At 46.3% G+C, this 21,266-nt stretch overlaps 2 long non-coding RNA genes across 13 annotated transcripts in view; one reads left to right on the top strand and one right to left on the bottom strand.

Annotated features, from left to right (window-relative positions):
* Positions 1–21,266, top strand: part of Gm671 — a 29,615-nt gene that overhangs the window by 3,118 nt on the left and 5,231 nt on the right. The window contains exons 1-4 of one of the 5 annotated variants that reach the window (XR_875677.1): positions 7,386–9,526; positions 10,557–10,778; positions 11,901–12,060; positions 13,374–13,657. This is a non-coding gene — a long non-coding RNA (predicted gene 671). Of the gene's footprint in view, positions 1–7,385; positions 9,527–10,385; positions 10,779–11,900; positions 12,061–13,373; positions 13,658–19,560; positions 19,666–21,266 lie in introns of those variants that run through there. The other 4 variants (XR_003951454.1, XR_384459.2, XR_003951453.1 and 1 more) reach the window with 4 other exon arrangements.
* Positions 3,218–21,266, bottom strand: part of Gm35853 — a 47,265-nt gene continuing 29,216 nt past the window's right edge. For 7 of the 8 annotated variants that reach the window (XR_875668.3, XR_875669.3, XR_875674.2 and 4 more), the window contains 2 exons: positions 5,516–5,636; positions 3,218–5,000 (listed from right to left, as the gene is read on the bottom strand). This is a non-coding gene — a long non-coding RNA (predicted gene, 35853). Of the gene's footprint in view, positions 5,001–5,515; positions 5,637–12,899; positions 13,362–21,266 lie in introns of those variants that run through there. The other variant, XR_875673.3, reaches the window with a different exon arrangement.

The raw sequence follows: 21,266 nt of genomic DNA, 5'->3' as shown, positions 1-21,266 counted from the left end.
AAATGATATATAAATAAAGTAAATACAATTATAACAAAGAAAATTACTTGCAAATATGAAGGACTGCTCAGCACCTCTCAAACTGGGGTAGGAAAAAGAATAGAGGCACAAAGCCAGGCTAGGCATGGTGACACACGCCCATGACCCAAGCAAGGCAGGAGCTGACAGTGAAGGCTGTGAGCTGACGACCAGCCAGAGCTGCACAGCAAGATTCTGTCTCAAACAGTAGACTTGAAACCCTTTTGTGCCTGTGAAGCCAGTGAAGACTGAACCCATGTTAGCAGCACTCCAGCCTTGTGCTGTGCTACTGGGGTTATTGATTGTCACCTCCTCCTGCAGGGAAAGTTGGCAAAAGATCTCAGAATTTAAAAGACATCAGCAGGGGCTGGAGAAATGACTCCATGGTCAAGAGCACTGGCTGCCCTTGTGTAAGGATGGAGTTCCTTTCCCAGCATCAACTTGGAGGTCTGTAACCATCTGCAACTCCAATTCCAGATCTGACACCTTCCTCTGGCCTCCATGGGCACCAGCCATGCACCTGTGCACACACGCATGCAGACATGCACACACACACATGCAGACACTCACAAATGCATATAAGATAAAAATAAATAAATCTTTTTAAAATATGGTCATCAACCTTTACATGAATAAGTGAAACAAGACAATTCCATCAGCCCTTGACTAAGTCAGGGTTCTTCTTTTCCTGGTGGTCACAATAACTGCACATGTACCCAACGGTCCCTTCTGTGCTGTATTATGCTCAGGAAAAACTGGAAACCCAAGTGCTAGGGAGCCCTGATGATGAGTTGAGCTAGCTGCTACATTAGTTACAACTTGGTTGCTGTGTTAAAAGGCAAATTACAGAAGAAAGAGTTTATTCTGCAACTAACAGTTCCAGAGGGTTAGAGTCCATCATGGTGGGCAGAGGCTGCAGGAGGTGGCTCGCCAGCAGCTGAAGTCTCATATCCTGAACTACAAGCAGGAAACAGTCTTAAAACCCCAAAGCCTGTCCCAGTGACAAACTTCCTCCAGCAAGGTCACACCTCCTAAGTCTCCCCAAATAGCTACCAACTGGGGACCAAGAATTCAGATGGGTAAGACTTACGGGGACATCTCATTCAAACCACCACAGCAGCACTCGGTGGCACATTAATACATCCTTTCTTTGCTAAGTTTTCAAGCTTTTAGTTCATCAATTGGTTTTTATGTGTATGGGTGTTTCATCTGCATATATGTGCATATGCAGTCACATGTATGAAGTACCCAGGAGGCCAGTGAGGAGGTCAAATCTCCTGAGGCTGGGGTTGCAGCTGATGTACTCTGCCACCTGGGTGCTGGGAATCGAATCCAGTTTCCCTGGAAGAGCACCCAGAACTCTTAACTGCTGAGCCACCTTTCCAGCTCCCCTGAGTTTTCAATCTTTACATATCTGCTGCAAAACTGGCAAGGCCTTACTTATCTTAATGACGCTTTAGCTCTGCCTGCACAGTGATGGGTTTCTTCACGTGTGTGTGTGTGTGTGTGTGTGTGTGTGTGTGATTGCCCTCTCTCCTCATGCCCCCTTCCCCCGCTGCCCTCTCATGTCATCCCCCCACCACCACTTTCAACTGTTTCCCTCTCTTCACCCAGATGTCCCCTCACCTTTCTAAGCTTTCTTTTCCATTACCCTGTCTCTGAGCTAATTTTTGTCAACTTAACAGCAACCTAGACACAGCTGGGAAGAGGGACTCTCAAGTTGAGTAACTGCCTCTGTCAAGTTGGCCTGTGCATGGGTCTGTGGGGGCATTGTCTTGATTCCTGAATGAGGTGGGAGGACACAGCCCACTCTGGGTGGTGCCATCCCTGAACAGATGGGCCTGGGACACGTTAAAACTGAAACTCAGCAAGCCAGGGAAAGCAAGCTAGCGTGTAGCATTCCTCCATGGTCTCTGCTTCAGTCCCTGCACCAGGGTTCCTGCCTCTAGTCCCTGCTTCAATCTCCTACCATGGTTTCCCTCACTGATGCCATGTGGCCTGGAATCTGAAATAAACCCTTTTCTCCTCAAGTTACTTTGGGTCAGTGTTCATCACAGCCGCAGAAAGCAAAGGAAGATGCCCTGCTGATTCCCTTTCTAGATCCCTGGGTAAAATATCCTCCGAGGTTGTACGTGCCTCCCTCCCTCAGCTGCAGCCACTTCCTGCTAGGCCACAGCCACCTTCTGGCCACCTCTTATCCACTGTTTCCCATTCACAAGAACCCTAGCAGGAAGGTCCTCGGCTCCCACCTATTCCAGCAGCCTCAGTCTCCACACAGATGATCCGCCCTCCTCACTCCTGAAGCTGCTCAATTCCAGCAACTTTCTCTTTCATCTTTATTCTTGAGTCACACCTCCTAATAGTGCCACTCCCTGGGCCATGCATACTCAAACCCCCACAAAACCTAAACTTCATAGCTTAGCATCTATGAAGGAAAGCACATTGAAGCCAGAAATAGAAATATCCACATGGAATCTAGCATTTAGAAGTCTGAGATAGACCAGCTTGGACTAAGAAAAAGAGCAGAGAAGAAGGGAGGAGAGAGGAGGGGAGAAGAAAGGAGGGAAGGAAACCATACACATACACACACTCACACACACATACCAACACATATACTAACATACACTCACACATACACACACACACTAACACACATACTAACACACACATACACACACACCAACACACACTCACACATACACATACATACTAACACACACTCACACACATATACACATACATACACACACATAACACACACACAGCACAACACCACCAACACCAGGACCCAGCTGATTCGCATTCTCCATGCGTCTCTCCCCTCCTCGCCACAGAGAATCATTGTGTTCTTCTTCACTGTGGAAAGCCCCTCTGGGAGAAATTCCACCACCTTCCTGCCTCCCAAATTGACTTCCCTTCCTCATTCTCCTCCCTCCTTCCAAACTGAGGACAGAGCGGCCCCTCCTGTCCCTGGGACACCAGTTGCTGTCATCTCCTCCAGAATTCCACTCCATTAGCAACCTCTTCCTCCTAGAATTCCCATGCCCTTCTCCACCCTGCTCCCTCCAACCACCTCTTCCTTTGCTATTACAGAAGCCTTTCCTCTCTGTGCACCTTCATTGCCCATGAGGGTGAGAAGTCAGACATCACCAGTAAGATGAGGTTTAAGTGGCATGAAGAAGCAGATATTGAAAGGATCTTTTGAAATTCTTTATATTTGTTATTTATTTATTATTGTAAGTGTGCAGCAACAGAGGATATGCTACACGGTGCGCATGTGAAGGTCAGAAGGCAGCTTAGAGTCAGCTCCCTCCATCCACCATGTGGGTTTCGGGGGGTCAAACACAGTTAGCTAGACTTGGTTTCAGCATCTTTACCCACTGAGCCAGCTCCAGCTCCAGCTCCAGAAGGACCCTTTGGAAGAAAGGGAAAATGATAGAAAAGTTGTCTTAAAGCAGTAAGCAAGCTTAAAGAAAGGCCTATTTACAACAGGTGAGACCTATGCACACAGAATGACACATGAGAGGCAGGTGTGTGAAAGGGATCTGAAATGAGAGAGACTTGTGCAAATCGAGGAAGCAGGGGCCAAAGGAATGCTCCTAAGAGACTTGGCAGAGCACAGGAGACAAGGAAGATGAGCTGAGGGCAGTGAGCACACATATATCCAGATGTCCCCCGTGGGTGGTGCAGGCCAAGTCAGGCTCTAGAGCATCTATCTAGGTCAGCTTCTGGCAGACGCATCCGCCTTCTCCAGTACAGCTCCAGGGATTTGCTTGCCTGGGTTACTGAGGAAATAAAGAAAAGACAAACATACAGAGGCAGAAATATTGGCACTGGGTGTTCGGGGCTCCTCGATGAAGACGTGAGGCACCCCGGAAGCTCAGCATGATTATTAGAACAGTTGAATGGGGACACTGGGTCATTGGTAGAGCTGAACAGGAAGGCGGGGTCAGCTAAGCTGTAGGGGCAGTCTCTGTTGGTGAGCAGTCTTCGGGCTGTAAGTACCTGGGAGGCAGAAGAAGCTAGGGTGCTCGTTTTTTGCATACACTGAAGGGAAGACTTTGCCTACAACCTAGCCTGATGGTGGTTTTAATATTTCCCATGGGTCTCAGATATCAGGGTCCTCGACGTGGTGGTGCCCATGACAACAGCACACATCCACTCTGGATTTTATCCACTTAGGTCTTCCCTCACTCCCCACAGCTGACCATTCCATGTGTGGACTTTCTCTAGTCTCTCTCCTCATGGTGTTCCACCCTAAGAGCTCAGTCGCCTCAGGGGAAGCTGCACAGCTCTCCAGAGGAACAGCCTCATCCCAGCTGCATGTCCTTGTAACTGACCTCTGTGAGACTCCACTTATCAATCTGTAAAGTGGGCCTCAGCAGTGTCTGACCCATGGGGCTTAAGTACTGAGAAACAGAACAATCCAGTGTACTCCAGCTCAGAATCCCTTACAAAGATCCAATAATGGAGATGTCACCTTAGCAGCTGATCAATGACACATCTGTCATGTGTTAGACATTCCTAGCCTCTCCCAGTAAAGGTCCCAAGGTTGGCATCTGGGACACCACCTTCCTTATTTTTATTCCCAATTTCACAAGACTTTCCGGTTATCAGAATCCTGGCACTTCGCATGTACTTGCTGAATGTTCTTGGAACTACTTATACAAAGCATGGTTCCCCTACTTTCTGTTGCTGACCACCTTGATATAAAATGGGCAAATGGCGAGCAGAAAGTGAGAGCCCTTCAGCAGCCTGCAGGAGTTCACCGGTCCCTCATGGAAGCATTCTCTGCTGGAGCTCAGCTACAGCACCAAGACCAGCTTCAAGTTCTATCCCCCTGGGTGCAGAGGGGCCTGGGTCAACTCCAACCCCAACTTGAAGTTCTTCTCAAGAGCGGCACAAAGAGAACCTGCAGTTCGAGCTCTTCATGGTGGTCATAATGTTGGCCTTGGAGAACACGCACCAGGTCACCGATGGCTCTGTGGACATAGACGTCTGTGCTCAGTGGGACACCAGGAGAAGACTTGCAGGGCATGCTAAGTACCAAGCTAGACAGAGCGCCAGGCCAGCTCAAGACGGTTCAGGTACAGTTCACACTGAGGGCAACCTTAGTCACATCACCTGATCGATCGGTACCTCATTATTTATTCAACAGATATTTGGAGAACTGTGAGCGATGTGGCAGCCCTGCGCTTTAGCCTCACTTACACAGTGATGCATAGCCCACCAAAATGGCAGAGCCGTGGGTGGGGCTAGGGAGACAACTCAACTGCCACAGTGCTTGTATACACATGAGGACCTCACTTTAGATTCCCAGCGCCCACATAAAAAGCTGGGTGCCGTGGACGCCTGTCGTTCCAATGCTATGGAGGTAGAGGACACAAAGGGTATGGCTGGACAGTAAGTGAGCTCTAGGTTCAGTGAGAAACCCTGTATCAAAAAAAAAATGAAAAAAAAAAGTGGAGAATGACCAAGGAAGACACCCAACACTGACCTCTGACCTCAGCCACTTCAACTTCTGAATCAGGAGTCTCTCCAAATACTGATCTCCCTATGCAGTGTCTCTCCACCTGCAGGTCGAGATCCTAGTCTAACGGTCCTTTCACAGGGGTCACCTAAAATCATCACAAAACACAGATATTTGCAATACAATACATAACAGTAGCGAAATTGCAATTATGAAGTGGCAACAAAATAATCTTATGGTTCGGGGTCACCACAACACACAAGGAACTGTATTAAAGGGTCGACGCTTTAGGAAGGTTGAGAACCACTGCTCTTATGGCTTCCAATTTGGCATCTTCTGAATCCCATAACACAGTCCAGTTTTATTTTTTTTCCAGAAGACGAGAACAACAAATCCCCTACAGAACAAGCCAGAACAGCACCCTTCCTCGACAAATATAAACTTGTAAGCGCACAGATAGCCATCTCTGCTTGTCACATGTTCTTTGGTTGTACTCTGGGGCCTCCCAGGTTATCTACATATCATTCTCTAGCTCTTTTCCCTAGTGGCAAGCATTACTCATTGTTTCTGAAGAGAAACGGGGGAGAATGCTGGGAAAGAAAAGAAGCCGTGGTGGGAAGCAGGCTCTAGACAAACTACGCAAGGCGTCCTCTCCAGTCTTTGCACACGAAGGCTTTGTGTTTCTTACAGCTTTGCTTTTAATTATAAAAGCATTTGATACATAGGGTCATTGTTTAGAGAAAGAGAGGGAGAGAAGGAGGAGGAAGAGAGAAGGGGAGAGAGGGAGGGAGAGGGGAAGGGAGGGAGCAGGGAAAGAGGAAAACAGGGAGAGGGAGATAGAGGGGGCAGGCAGAGAAAGAGAAAGGATGAGAGGGAGAGAGAGGATAGAGAGAGGAAAGGAGGGAGAAAGGGAGAGGGAGAGAGATGGGCATGGAGAGAAAGACAGACAGACAGATGAGACAGAAAAAGAGACAGAGAGATACAGAGACAGAGATTCAAAAATCAAAGGTCTAGGCATGATGACTAACACTCAGAGCTAAAGATGCAGAGGCGGGCAACCTTCTGAGTTCTAAGCGAACTCTGTCTACACAGTGAGTCCAGGCCAGCCAGGGGTACATTGTGAGACCTTATCTTTAAAGGGGGGGCCTCTGGGGAGAATGGCTTAATTCTTTCATTATCTCCCTCAATCCCACACCCTCCCATCCTGCAGGACCATCTCATGTTTCCCCTGCCTTGTGCTTGGAAATGTTTTCATTTGGGTTTGTTAATAGTTGCTTTTCTTTCCCAAGCTGTATTAGACTAAGAATTAATGATTATAAGACTACAGTGTTGCGACCCCTCAGCTCAGGCCAGATGACTTCAGATTTCACTTCCCCTTTTCCCTGACTCTTCTCCCAACCCCACAAAACTCCCCTGTTCCAAACCCTGGGCTTGGCTGAAATAGCCTGACATTGTAGCTCCAATCCATTACTAAGGCTTGACTTGTATTTTCACTCATTTCAAAACCTTTTCCAATTTATGATCACTTAAAATCACTTTATCATGACGCATTTATTGACTATAAAGTTTACTAGCTTGTTGCTGTTCCATGTTTCTTATGATATTTGTCTAATTGTTACTGTGAGTTTGAGATTTCACGTTTAAACTTCATTTGCTTAGGCTACCTTAAGAAATGTTCCATTGGGTATCTTTGTGTTTCTGGAAATGTCTCCTCTTCTGGAATTCTCACGGTTAAATATTTTGGCAAAGATTCTTGGACCTGAGGCTGAGCAAATTTCTGGAGTCTTAAGCACTACATATGTGTCTTATTTTTATTTATTTTAATATTTACTAAATATTTATTTATTATTTTTCTAGATCTTAGTATTCAAGTCTTTGTTTGTTTGTTTGATCAGAGTGTCCCATAGCCCAGGTTGGCCTCAAATTCACTATGTAGCTAAGGCTAACCTCAAACTCCTATTCTTCCCGTCTCCGCCTCTCAAGTGCTCCAATCACCAGCCTATGCCCCACACCTGGCCTCAAGCCTCCTTTGGGTCACACAAACCTTTCTCTGTCATTTTTTCCCTGTTGCTTCTACTCCTTGTGTTGTTTTTAGAGCAACCCTCAGATACAAAGTTTCCCAGCTTCGACCTCCTTGCTCCTTTCAGTTGTAACTTCCACTCCCTTGATACTCAAAACCGCAAGAGAGTCTATGTTCACTCAAAGTGGCAAGAGAGTCTACTCATTTGATGAATCTACTTTTAACTTATTTAACTGGGTTTTAAATTAGGTTTTGTCATTTGTGAGGTTGTTCTTATTTCCAAATTATTCTTTAGCAGTGTTGTCGAAGACCCTAGGGGTGTTTTTGTTGCTGCAGACATTTTTTTAAAATTCTGTCTTTCTAATTCCCATGACATATTCTTCAGTTGGTGGCACGTGGTCTGATAGGTCCTGCTAGGATCCTCCTTCTGACTGGAGCAAATGGGCAGGTGAATAGGATCCTCTTGTGTGAAGAGGGAGGACAGCTTCTATGCTGCCTTCAGTGTCAACAGAAAGGGCAAGCAGAGTGAATGCCTTCCCGGGAAGCTGATGGCAGCATATCTCATACTTAAAACCTTTTGCAGAGTGGCCTTTTCTGATATGAAGAAAGTGATTCGCCAGTATCCATGACTCATGGGTGTCTTGCCTCGCCTTCCTGGGGTTCTAAGAATCCTAAGTCCCTCCTGCATCTGCTCTGGGTTGCAGCAAGCAACTGAGCTTCCCTACCCACTCTCATAGTCAGTTTAGTGTCCCAGCAGGACAATGAAGTAGAGACACCCTTCCCCACTCCACCCGCCGTTTTTATAATTTCCCAGATAGATATAGACAGACAGATATATTGTTATAAATTCTTGCCAAGGTTATACATAAATATGATTTAGAGGCAAACACAAAGCTTATAATGCAGGCTAAGGAGAAGGTGAAGTTGGTAAAGTGCTTGTCTTATAAGCCGAGAGATCTAAGTCCCCAGATGCTATGAAGAAAAAAAAAAAAGGCAAGCATGGTAGTTGTTATGAAATATAATGTAGTGACGATGGGGGTAAGGAGATACCTGGCAGGCCCATGCCAAGGTGTGCCCCTGAGAAATCACGCCATGCAACAGACCTGGTAAAAGAGAAGTTTATTTGGAATGGTGGGAGTGAAGACCTGGAGAAGGAGTAGAAGCAGAGAAGAGAGGAAAGAGAAAGAAAGAGGTAGGCTAAGAACACAAGAAAGAGAGGAGGGAGGCGGAGAGGAGGACTGGAGTATTGATCAGTCCTTGTTATAGCTGCTGCTGTCACACCTGGCTCTGGCAGGCAATGGCAGCAGATGATGCAAGCTTTTGCTGGGTCTCTGTTGCTAGGTCCCTGGGAAGAGCCTAAAGAAATCATTTTAAGCCAACAGTAGTGTGCTTGTAATCCCAAAGTTGTGACACAGCAGCAGAAAGGTCCCTGGGACCCAGGGGCCAGCTATCCCAGTTACCTTGAAGATCCAGGCCAGTGAGAGACCCTGTCTCAAAAAAAGGTAACTATTACCGAAGAATGATACCCAAGGCTGTCCTCTGGCATGTCCAAAAGTGCGCATGTGCGCGTGAGCACACACACACACACAATCACAAATTTCTGTTGAGAATTTCTACTCCCCAAAGGCAACAACATGAGGCTTTTAGCTCTTTCACTGAAAATGCATATTCATATTTTCATATCCTTCATCTGTGCTTCTGCTTCCTGCTTCATGGATGAAGTACCACCTGTACTGTAATATCTCTCCAACACAGTAATAAGAGAGGGACTTTTGATCAGCATTTCCATCTCTGTTTACTAGCTGTTTTCTTCCTGTTTAATCTGGGGTTTTGTGTTTTGTTTTGTTTTATGGGGTTTATTGCTTGTCTTCCTATCTGTGCCTTAAGCTCTAGGTTTTGTCTGAGTGACCCTTCTCAGGTGACTGATGTCCAGTGACCAGTGGATGTCTCACATTTCAGAGTTGTCACTAAAGGCTAGCTGGACACTCTGGTGCATAGAGGCAGAATGTCAAGCCAAGGTGAGTTGTTGGCACTGCCTGCCTGGTTCTGGCATTCTAAATGCCAGGGGAAAGACCAGGATTAGAGGACTCAGCCTTCTGTTACCACCTTTCACTCCCTCCATCTTTTCTGCAGGCACTATGCCACAGCATGGTTTACTGCCCCCTGTGATAAAGACTCCATTTAACTCTCTCCAGAGAATACACTTCCTGGCCTGTGCTGAAATATGAATAGGCAGGATCTGGATGTTCTGAGTGGGCTAGGAGGCCCCAAGGTCCAATCACTTTCTAAGTAGACTTTAACCAGTCTCAACAGGTTGTAGGCATCAACCTATTGAGGTACAAGTTACATACAATTCAACCACACAGTTGGACCAATTCTAATAAGTGTGTTGTTATTATCAAAATAAAGATAAATAGCATATCTGTCACCCCAAGATTCTCTTGTACCTCTTAATAGTCAATGCCTACAACCCAGGTCATAAGCATGCAATACCCTCACTCACTGTTATATATGAATTTGTCATTCCTAGAATTTCATATCAATAGACTTATACAATAAGTGCTATTTACTGTCTAGATTTTTAATTCATGTTAAATTTTTGGAGACTCAATCATATTGTGGCTTATATCAATTATTATTATTTATAATTGCTAAATAGCATTCATGTATGTATAGCACACGTTGTTTACAAGTAGATCTTGGTAGTATTTCCCAGTCTCTTCAGCTCTAATTAAAGTTGATAAATAGACCTTTATATGAGCGTTTTTACATATCAATGTTCTGAAATAGAAACTTCTGGTTTGTTTGGAAAGTCAGTTATGTCAAATGATGTTTTGCTGGGGCACACAGATTGAAAGGATGTCCTGTTAAAGCAGACACATGAAAGAACATTTTCCTGAAGCAGACACAGCTTTGGCAAACATGTGAAAGGACGTGAAGGAGTATAAATATGAGCCCACACACAGTGGGAGATGGAGCATTGGTTTGGTTTGCGCCGACATTCTGTTCTTCACTAACAACTGACATGTATTCGTTTGCCCTACATAGCATTGTTGAGGTCCACTTGTGGTAATGACGCCAGTGAAAGAAACTTGCCAAAGAACTGCTCGTGGCATTCCGGTGGCAGCTTGCCACTTCTACAACCTCACCTCAGGCCAGTTAGTGAACCTTGCGGGTTCTTCAGGATTACACTACAGCTTCTGGTTTCTATTTGGTGTTTGCTATGGAACTGAACTGCTGACAAAGAGGATCAAGCTTGCTCCCAAACAGGTAAACAGGTCCACTTCAATATCCTAATAACTTTTCTCTTCCAATACCTCTGATGGATAGTGGGCTAGAAGAGAGGTTGAACCCTTATTTAAAAGATGTTGCAAGAAATATATACCTACAGTGTTCATTTCTCCTGGATAAGTACCTAAAGGTAGAATTTCTGGATTACAGATATATATATATATATATGTGTGTGTGTGTGTGTGTGTGTATGTGTGTGTATGTGGGTGTGTGTGTGTATAATCTGTAATTCAGGCAGTACGCATCTGTAATCTCAGCACTTGGAGGCTGAGATGGGAGAAGTCCAAAGCAGAGGTTAGCCAAGCTGAATTCATAGCAAGTTCAAGGTCAGCCCCAGATAAAAAAGTTTCCATATCATTTACTATCCACCCAGCAAGATATGAACAGTCTAGTTGCTCAACACAGTTACAGACACCTGATATTATCAGTACGCCTCCTGAGTCACAGCCAATGACAGTTGTAATTGATTTCCAAGTAATTATTAACAAACATTTCATGCACTTACTGGCCATTCATGTCTTACCCTATGATGCATATAATAAATATTTCATCCATTTTTAAATTGAATTATTTGTCTTCTTATTGAAGTGTATGCTGTATATATTTTGCAGTTAGGTCCCCAGTCAAACATATAAATTGTGAATATTTTTAGTCAGTCAAACCCAGAGCCTTGGGTGTACTACTCAACTGTCCTATCATTGAGCTGTGTTCCCATCTTTTGATTTTCTGGTGGCACTTTTTAAAAACTGAAGGGTTTTAAGTCCAGTTCACCCAATCTTTTCATGCTCCATGTTTTTGTGTTTTTTTCCTAAAAAATTTCTCTCTGCCTCAAATTACAAAGTTATTTTTTCATTCTATTCTGGAAGTGTTATAGTTGGTTTTTTTTTTTAAATTGGAATCTATGATCTACAATTGGGCAATTTGTGTAAAATATATTAAATTACTTTTAAATCTGAATATCCAGTTCATTTTTTGAAAGGCTGTTCCTTCTCTATAGAATTGCCTTGTAATTTTACCAAATATCAATTGACCGTGACTGTGTCTAGAGTCTAATCTGTTCCGGTGACCTGTGTATATAACCCTTCCTTCTGCCTGGTCTAGACCACTTTGGTCTCTCCAGCTGTGCAACCACCTGGATCTCCCCAGCTGTGCAACCACCTGGATCTCTCCAGCTGTGCAACCACCTGGGTCTCTCCAGCTGTGCACAGCTTTGCTTAAGGACCTCTGACTACCATCTCCGAGCTCTACCAGGTACATTCAGGTGAGTCTGCCTTCTGGGTTACCCTGGGTCCCCTGTTAAAGCACAAGCCTTCAGGAGTCTCTACCAATGATGGCCCCTGGCTATTCAATAAGGACTCTCCCCACAGCTGAGGGGAACTTGAAGCATCTTTTCATCCAGTTTGAGTTCTGTAAGGTGTCAGACTTTGTGGAGGCCGTTCTTCTTTGCCTGACACCTCATTACTCGGCAGGAGATTAGGATGCCCAGGGCCCATACTGGAGCTCACTCAGTCCTCTCCCACAGATGCCTCCAGAGTCAGCATTCTCAGGCCTAAGTTGCAACTTGCCCTACCTTCTCCTTTCCAAGCATTCTGCAATCATCCCCTTTGTTGTTTTCTTTGTCCGTTGTACGTGCTGACAGCTGAGAATGCTGTTGCTGCGTTCAGCCGTTGCACCTATAAAATTACAGCTGTGCTGCTATAAAACCACAGATGTGTTCCTAAAAAGCACCAAGCTGCACAAACCCAGGCAAATTCCTGAACCACCGGGCTTAGAAAGGAAAAGTAAGATAAGAACATGAGTCTCAAAAACTCCATCAGTTACACCCAAACAGAAAGGGGGCCGAACAAAATAGCAGCTACTTTACTAAATGATTAAGAAATTGGTGTTGCAGGTTTTTTTTTTCCTTGAAAAAGCAAAGTTCAAGTTTTTGTAGCGGTGGATGTGGTAAAGTGTGCTAGGGCTTTTGAGGTGTCCCCCAGCAGTGATAAGAGAGTGGCCTGAGACCCAGCAGCAGAAGACTTTAGTACCCACATAGACAAATGTGGGCAGTAAGTGGAAGCCACTAGCAGATGTTCAAAGCATGCGTTTCGTGGTTCCTACCTGGCTCGGTAATATTAGGCTCAGCTTCCAGAGTCACCCGGGGTTTCTCACGGACAAAACTGTACATAAGCAAATATGAAACTCACAGTATGCTCGTGTATGTTGTTCTGTGAGTCAATCCTGTAAAACCAGGCCCTACTTTCAAATTGATGTGGAATTTGTGTGTGACTTAAACAAATAAACAGCACTGCCCTGTTTGCAGAATTAGGAAGGGATCGTAAGAGTCCCCCGTATTTAACTGGAAGTTGTTTGTGTCTCTCCCAGTTAGACAGCAGGCTCTCCAGATAAGGACTAACACCTCCCCCACATCCCCACTGTCTAGCACAGCACCTGACCCTTACTAAATGCTCACTGATTGCTAATGAACAAGAATGGCCATTTAATATGTGGAATCAACAAGATATTTGTGTGCATTATCAAAAGAGACTGTTAGAAATGAACTCTCTTCTTCAGAACATACCCTTGACTTTACAGAACATATAGCTGCCAAAACATCCCAGTTGGAATTTCTCAGGACAGCTGGAGATTATTTGGACCTAGCTAGAACAATCTAGAAAGTTCTGGAACAAGCCACAGCCAACAAGGAACAGGTCCACTGGCAAGTTGCTGGCATAAAAGACATGTGCTAGTGATCCTATTACTCTGAAGACAGAAGGATAAGGATCAACAGTTCCAGGTAAGCCTAAGTTATACAATGAGATTGTGTCTCAATCAATCAATAAAAAAGGAACCATGTGGTCCCATGGGCCTCAACATTTCAGGGCCTCCAGTCTGACCTTATTCATAAGGCTCCCCTGAGGGACAACGGCTGCTCCAATTAATAGAACAGAGATGTCAGCGTAAAGTATTAACTAGATAAAGAGCTGCTGGCTGCAGGCATGAAGGGGCACAGGGAACTATGGTAGAACTAGTAGGTGAAGCAGCCACAGCAACATAGTTGTTAGAGGGCGTCGAAACTGAGACCTGTGGGAGAAGCTGAAGCCCAGCGGTCCTGGTATGTCTGAGCGGGTGGACACTCTTAGGGTGACTTTGGGTGCTGGAAAACTGCCAATTGGCTGTCAGACCAAGCAAGCTAGTGGCCAGGTAGCCCACAGAGAGCAAGCACCTGGCTCCCTCTTGCGTCCCCTGTTGGCTGACCTCGGTAAAGGCCCCGAGAACACAGAGGTGTGAATTAGCATCCAAACTCCAGCAGCTCCCAGAATATAATGCACAGGCTCTAGGAGCTTACTCCTGTAGTCCCAGCACCTGTGAGCCTGAGGCAGGAAAATTGAAAGATCCATGTCAGCCTGTGCTACAGAATGAAAACGTGTGCCAAACAAAGAGAAAATGTGATTCAATGTGCCCTTCTTTTTTTTTAAGTAGTGTCTGTGTATTTGGAGCTGAGAGGAACTTAGGAACTGTCACAGTCATCAGCCAGCAGGTGACCCTGTCCACCTCATGCCCCGTTTCCCTGAACTGATTGAACCAACCTTTAGTTTAAGCACTGGCCCTCAACTCTCCCCTCAGCTTTGTCCAGCCCCTGAAATGTGGGTTTATGTAACTGAGGTGCCCTGATTCAGGCTTTCTGACTAAGCAATAAAAATATAGTACAGATATCCCAAAGCTTTAGAATTTCCACGTGACAGAACATCTTTTATTGCTGCCATCATCTCTGGCACACAGATTGTCTTTAAATGGTCCTTCAATAAATGATATATATATATATTCAAATACACGCTAGGTATTTTTTATCTTAAAGGTACTGCCTATTTTCTAAGCCACTGTGTTCTGAATCTGGCAGTCAAATTCAGGTAACCCTTCAGGGGAAAAAAAACAATTCAGTTAAACGACTTTTATGAAAATGTCCATCATTATAACAACACACACACACACACGAAGAGAGAGAACATTTAGTATACAATAGTTCAACAGGGATATGATTGAGTAAGTTACGAGACAGCTCCTCATTGACTATAATATGCCTGCATTTAGAATCAGGGTTATGAGAATAGAATTATACTAAAAAAAAATATTTGTACTTTGGAGAGGCTGGTCACCAAAATAGACACAAATGTGGGATCAAGCTTGGGTCCCGATCCCAGCTTCGAGCTCCTGGCGACTGCAGTGGGAGGCTCAGGCTTTATCTGCAATGTCAAGAAAGTGCCTACTTTGCAGGATTATGTCAAGGATTAAATGAGATAACAATTGGTACACAGTTGGCTTGGCATCTCATAAGCACAGGATGTCTTTGTTGTCTTGAGTAAGCGCTCCATGGAAAAGTAGTGCAACACTACACACGCAACCGTGCTTAAGGAAGAGATGCACTGGGGACACTGTGCTTTGCTATGAGCAGCTGGGACAGGAGAGGGAATACATACAGTATGTTTGGTCTCTGCCCCCAGTTCCTGACAAAGCTCCAACCCCCATGGAGTTTCCTGAAGTGAAGGGACACTGAAGTGACTTTTCTTCTGACATTTCAGTTTCCAACAGTCTTCCTAAGTCCCTCATGCGAGCATCTTAGGCTCTGAGGTCACACAGGTGAGCTGCAGGAGGGCCCAGGACCTCAGTCACAAGAAAGGCCACACCAAGTTTGGAAGCCTGGAGCTTTCTGCCCCATTGGCCCTGAGCTCCAGAGAAGCAAATGGGGCTGGAGACAAAAGTACCCTTAATCCCCTAAGTTAGGGAATAGGGAACTTTCAGGTCAGTGAAGACTTACATGCCCCTCAAAGCCCCCAACTTCTCAAACACAGAGACTAGAGGTTGAATCCAGAGCCTTGCACAAGTTAAATAAGCTTCCAATCCTGAGTTGCACCCCTGAACTATCTTTTAAACCTTTTTAATAAGCTGATAAACAGAAGTGAACTGGTCCTCTGACCAGCATTCTTAGCAAATGACCAGCCTTGAAGAGGGAGCTGTAGGAGGCCCAGTCAGATGGAAGTGGGTTCTAAATCTGTGGCTGGGGACCAAAGTGGGCAGTCTGTGTAACCCAGCAGGGTCTGCCTGGATGCTGCCATGCTTCCTGCCATGATGATAATGGACTGAACCTCTGAAACTGTAAGTCAGCCCCAATTAAATGTTGTCCTTTGTAAGAGTTGCTGTGGTCATGGTGTCTCTTCACAGCAATGAAACCCTTACTAAAACACTTAACAATCCTTCTCCCATGACCTCTAACTAGGTGCTAGGATTGCTGTCATGGGCCACTGTGCCTGGCTCTGTGCGGGTTTTCTCAATATGTGCCTGGGAAGTTACTGAGATCCTTGGAGAAGCATAAGAGAGAAGGGCATGAGAATCCTAAGAAGGAGAAGGTAGCCCTCTGGCTTTGCTCATCCAAGAAGTTGGTCCCTCAAGTCACTTCCATGCTGTACTCTGCTGTCAGAGATGCCAAAGTGACACAAACATGGGGGCAACTTAGTATCCTCAGTATCCTTAATATCCACCCAGACAAACACAGCTGCAACTTAGTGTCTTCAATGAGTTCCCACAGGATGTGCGCACCTCCCACTTGCCTTCCTACCCCTCACAGTCCAAACAATGAATTTCAGAAGCTTCACCATGACCTTGGTGTGAAGTTTTCACTCTGAAGAACCTCATGCCCTTAAATCCCAGACAGCTAGAATCCACTGCCCTGAGCAAAATATTTGAGACATCAAGAGAGTAACAATTCACTGGCCAACATTCTATGTAAAGGATGAACATCCTGGATTTCGGAGCCCAGCGTTAGGGAGGGGAACTTCTGGAACGAGTCCCCTGGGAGCACTAAAAGATATCCATGATTCATAGTCTTTCATTAAAATTCCCATTATTCCCATGCTACTTTTCAGCTGAACACGTTTTAGAACTACTTCTCAGAAATAGTAAAGCTTGAAGCAGAATCCTTTTTCGTGAGTCAAGGATCTATCAGCAAATCCTCAAAGGCAATGAGCACAGCCAGGATCTACATCTTGGCACCTGTGGTGATTACATTTTGCTACCTTGACACAAAACAGGGCTTATCTGGGAAGAGGGAGTCTCAGCTTAGAGGATTCTTCCATCAGATTGGCCCACAGGCAAGTCTGTGGGACATTTTCTTGATTGATGATTGATGTAAGAGGGCCAAACCCATTGTGACCAGTGCTACCTCTTGTTGGCCTTGGGTTATATAAGGAAGCAGGCTGAGCTAGCCATGAAAAGCAAGCCTGTGGACAGCGTTACTCTGTGGCCTCTGCTTCGGTTCCTGCCTCCAGGTTCCTGCCCTGACTTCTCTTCATGATGCGCTATGATGTGGTGGTACGAGCAAAATGAACCCTTTCCTCCCCAGGTTGCTTTTGGTCATGCCATTTCTCACAGCAACAGAAAGCAAATCACAGTGGCATCTAAATACACTACCCGCTCTGTGGAGAAATGGTTCTTTCCAGGGTTGGCGCAGAAACACCTTGTTCCAGAGAGTTAGGAAATACTTAAAGGGTAGGAAAGGTGTGTTGAACAGCACCAAAGCCAGCCTGAAGGCACTCTGTTCCCAGAGAGGACATGAACATCAAAATAACAGGTGCAGCAGGTAGCACGTAAAGTAAGAATCCTGTCAGTCACGCGAGGTAAGGAGTCATACGCACACACAAGAGAGTTTCTCCATACAGAAGACACAGACTAGTAACCACCTCGGGGATAACTTGGACTTGGGAATAACTCGGACTTGGCTACTACCATAGTATTCATTAAGCCGAGAAATATCAGTGACGCTGAGACCGGAGAGAGGAAGTTTGATGAGGATCGGGGTGTGTTTACATGGACACAGAGTCTCTCCCCACATTTTCTAATTAAATAGAGGAAAAAGGTAATTTACCATGAAGACACCTGGCAGACACCGTCTTAACCAAGGGACAAAGGTTAACATCTCCAGTAATGGAACAAACTGAAGTCACTTACTGCCTACCAGGCCACTGGCTCTATGGTTCTCTACCCAAAACCCAAGAGAAATCTAATCTGGAGGAAATATCAAACAAACCCAGACTGGGAACCTTCTACTAACCTCAAGGAAGTATCAAAGTCACTAGTGTCGAGATGGGGGAACTTTTCCAGGTTAAAAAGTTTCTAACAAGACCCAGTAACTGAGAGCTAGAAGTGCAGGTTAGTGGAAGAGCACTTGCCTAGTACCCTTGGTTCAATCCCCAGCACAAAAAAAGAAAGGAAGGAAGACAGAAGAAAGGGAGGAAGAGAGGAAGGATAGAGGTTGGGGGGAAGAAAGAGCCTGTATATAGACAAGCCCCGCCCCCATCCCTGACAAGCCCCGCCCCCATCCCTGAGTTTAGTCCTCATCAGAGAGGTGGGGAGAGGAAGAGAGGGAGTGGAAGGGGCAGTGCGGGAGAGGAGGGGAGGGGAGGGGAGGGGAGGGGAGGGGAGGGGAGGGGTGGAGAGGAGGTAAGGAAAGGCAGAAAAGAAATGACAGCCAAATGCAGCAATGCATGACCATAGCCAGTTCCTCTTGCTGTGTACAGGGCATCGTTAGACCGACTGGTAAAACTTGAATAAGGTCTGACAATGAGGTGGCAGTTACCCATTGATAATGAATTCCTGAATCTAATGGCCATGCTGTAACTAAGTAAGAGAATATCTGTTTACAAGAAAGGCACACCACATGTAGTACTTGGGATCGAGGACCATCAGGTCCCGACTTCTCCACAAGTTACAAAGGACTCCAAAAACAGAGTTCAAAAATGTTTTCATCAGCTGCCACCACACGCTCCGACTTCATTTATCTCACTAAAAGCAAAGGCTAAAGCCAACTCAGGCAACCAAACCTGTTCACCCTGACTGTCAGGGACAGGGTGCCAGGCATGGGCTGGGCACACACCTCTGTGTCCAGAGGTTCAGACCCAAGGCTTGGTTGGGGAGGGCCAGACCAAGGCCACAGTCAAGGCTTAAGAGAGGAATTTCAGCGTTAAACACTCAAGAAGCCAATGGCCTCTGGGGCCCAGAGGAGGAGAAGCAAGCTGGTTCTTCTCACACCCCACAGCAGCCAAGACCTTCCCTCAGGCCCAGAGGCTCAGAGAAGGTGAAGGTTGGGAGGAGACAGAAAGCAGGAAGCAGAGCCTCTGCCCACTGGCGTGGCCACATCAGATTGACAATATTGAATACATATTTGTTGATTTAAGTCTCCACACCTCATTGTCTTCAGACCCCTCTGCCATATACCTTGTGTTACTGTCCAGGCAAGAATAGGCAGGGATCAACAGACACCAAGGGGACCCCCTCTCCAGCCAGCCAAGCTCTGGTCCACATTTTGCAACATTTAACAGGCTTGAATTTTCTCAGGGATAGTTTTATAAATGTCAAGAAATGAAAAATGGCCTGGGCTAGTGGTATATGTCATCATCTCAATACCCAGAAGGCTAGGACAGAAAGATCAAGAATTCAAGGCCAGCCTGGGCTACATAGTGAGCCTCTGCCTCAAACAAACCAACAAGGATGGAAAAGAACTGAAAGCCTGTCGATGTGAATCTTCCCTGCGTGTCTGAGAGCTGCTGCCCACAGGCCTGGGCAACTTCAGCTTCATGCCTCCCCATGAGTCCCCTGCCTCCCAGCGCTGTCAAGGGCTGAGCCATAGGGGATGCCCAATGGATGCTAAGTGTCTCTGTGGGTTTATGTCTTTTGTTTTGTTGGAGGAGGAGGTTTCTACAGTCTCCGTTCATATCTGTTTTGTTTTTAGACTGAGACCAGACCAGCCTCCACCCCTGTATGTAGCCTATGTCAGCTCCTGTCTCAGCCTGTCTACTGCTGTGATTGCAGGAATGGATCATTCTCACCATCTTATTTGTCTGATGGTTTTGTTCTACTGTGTTCTGTTCTTCTTGCTTTCCTCTGTTTTGAAGACAGGGTCTTACCCCAGGTCAGGGTCTAACCCCAGCTGACCTGGAACTCACAAACCTCCTGCCTCAGCTCGGGAGTCCCAGATCTTAGGTATGAGCCACCACTCCCTGCCTGTATGTTCTCTGTGTGGGTGTTTGCTCAGAGCCTTTGTCTGCATGCCTGGAAGGCAAAGAGAGGTGACAGCAACGTACTTCATCCTTCCTTCCTCAGCCTGCACAGGCCTCTCCAAGGCATTTGGTCCTTTAGTACGTGCTTGTCCAAAAGGACAAGGTCACGACGTGACATGGGAAGAACTGACGAGCTCTTGGCCCCACATGAAGGATGGCTCCCAGGATGAGAAGCCAGGCGCTAAAGAGACACAAAATAGAGGCTAAAATGGTTGTCATTGCTAGGCACAGAGATGGAGTCAGCAGCCCGCCCTCGGGCACTGTCCATTACCCTGAACAGACATCGTTTGCTGCAGCTGGGTGGGTCCCAGTCAGAGAGGGTGGCAGTTAGATGAAAGGGTTAACAGGAACTCACTACCTACAAATGTTCTGCAAACCCTAGGCGTCTGGACCAATGAGACAGACTAGACCTCGATAAAGCATGAAACACTTAGGTATCACACAAGGCTGTGCCCCGGCTGAGCTCTGGAACTCCAGTGACAATGAGAGGTTCTTTAGACTGAACCAGCCCAGGGATGGAACAGTAGCTGACACAAGGATCCCGTCCAGGCTTGTACGGCCTTCCCCCAGATGTTCTGTCTAAGAGGCATGTGCACATCACGGAGCGCCTGAACACACACCGATAGGGTACTCAGGAGATCCAGGAATGGGTATCACGATAAAATGGCAGCATGTGTGTGTTCCTGCCTGGGTCCAGCATCTGACCCCACGGTGACCTCCCTCCTCCCCAACCTGGGCTGACTCATGCTTCCAGAATGGGAACCTGAGTGTTCTGGCTACCTAGCCACAAGTGACTCACATCTCATCCAGGGGATGCTGTAGAAAGGGCTTGTGGCAGCTGCCAGCTCTCAAAACACACTCACTTATCACTTCCTGAGCACTTCCTGTGCACCGCCACATGGCCACGGGTATATTGACCCTGGGGATGTAAAAGCACCTTCCCCCTTTTGATAAAGGAGGGAAGTGAGGACCAAAAAAGAAGCCCACCCTGAAGGAGCCAGGCCTGGCTGCTCTTACAGGAGCATCCAGCATCATGATAAGATCCTTGCAGCCCCAGCTCAGCCACTGGGTGGGGCTAGCATGGTCCACAGTCAGTCTGACAGCACAGGCTGCACCCGGAAGGAGCTTCACAGGGAGGTGTCCTTGCTCTCCTTGGTCCCGGCCCTGCTGGAGTGGGTGGGTGGGTGGGTGAGTGAGGCGTGGGGGCAACTTAGCCTTTTTTTCATGCCTGTGGTTTCAGGTGGCCACTGAGTCAGACTTAAATGACTGGGGACTCATAGTGTCCTAGGTCAATCTGGCATTTCTTTGAAAGGCGCTTACCATTTCAATTGCCCCAGAACCACAGGGTACACACTGCTTTCCCCAGCACACCTCAGCA

Source organism: Mus musculus, chromosome 15 (genome assembly GCF_000001635.26).
Source record: "Mus musculus strain C57BL/6J chromosome 15, GRCm38.p6 C57BL/6J".
Taxonomy (NCBI): Eukaryota; Metazoa; Chordata; class Mammalia; order Rodentia; family Muridae; genus Mus; species Mus musculus.
Note: the sequence above shows the minus strand (reverse complement) of the source record. Positions and strands in the feature narration are given on the sequence as shown.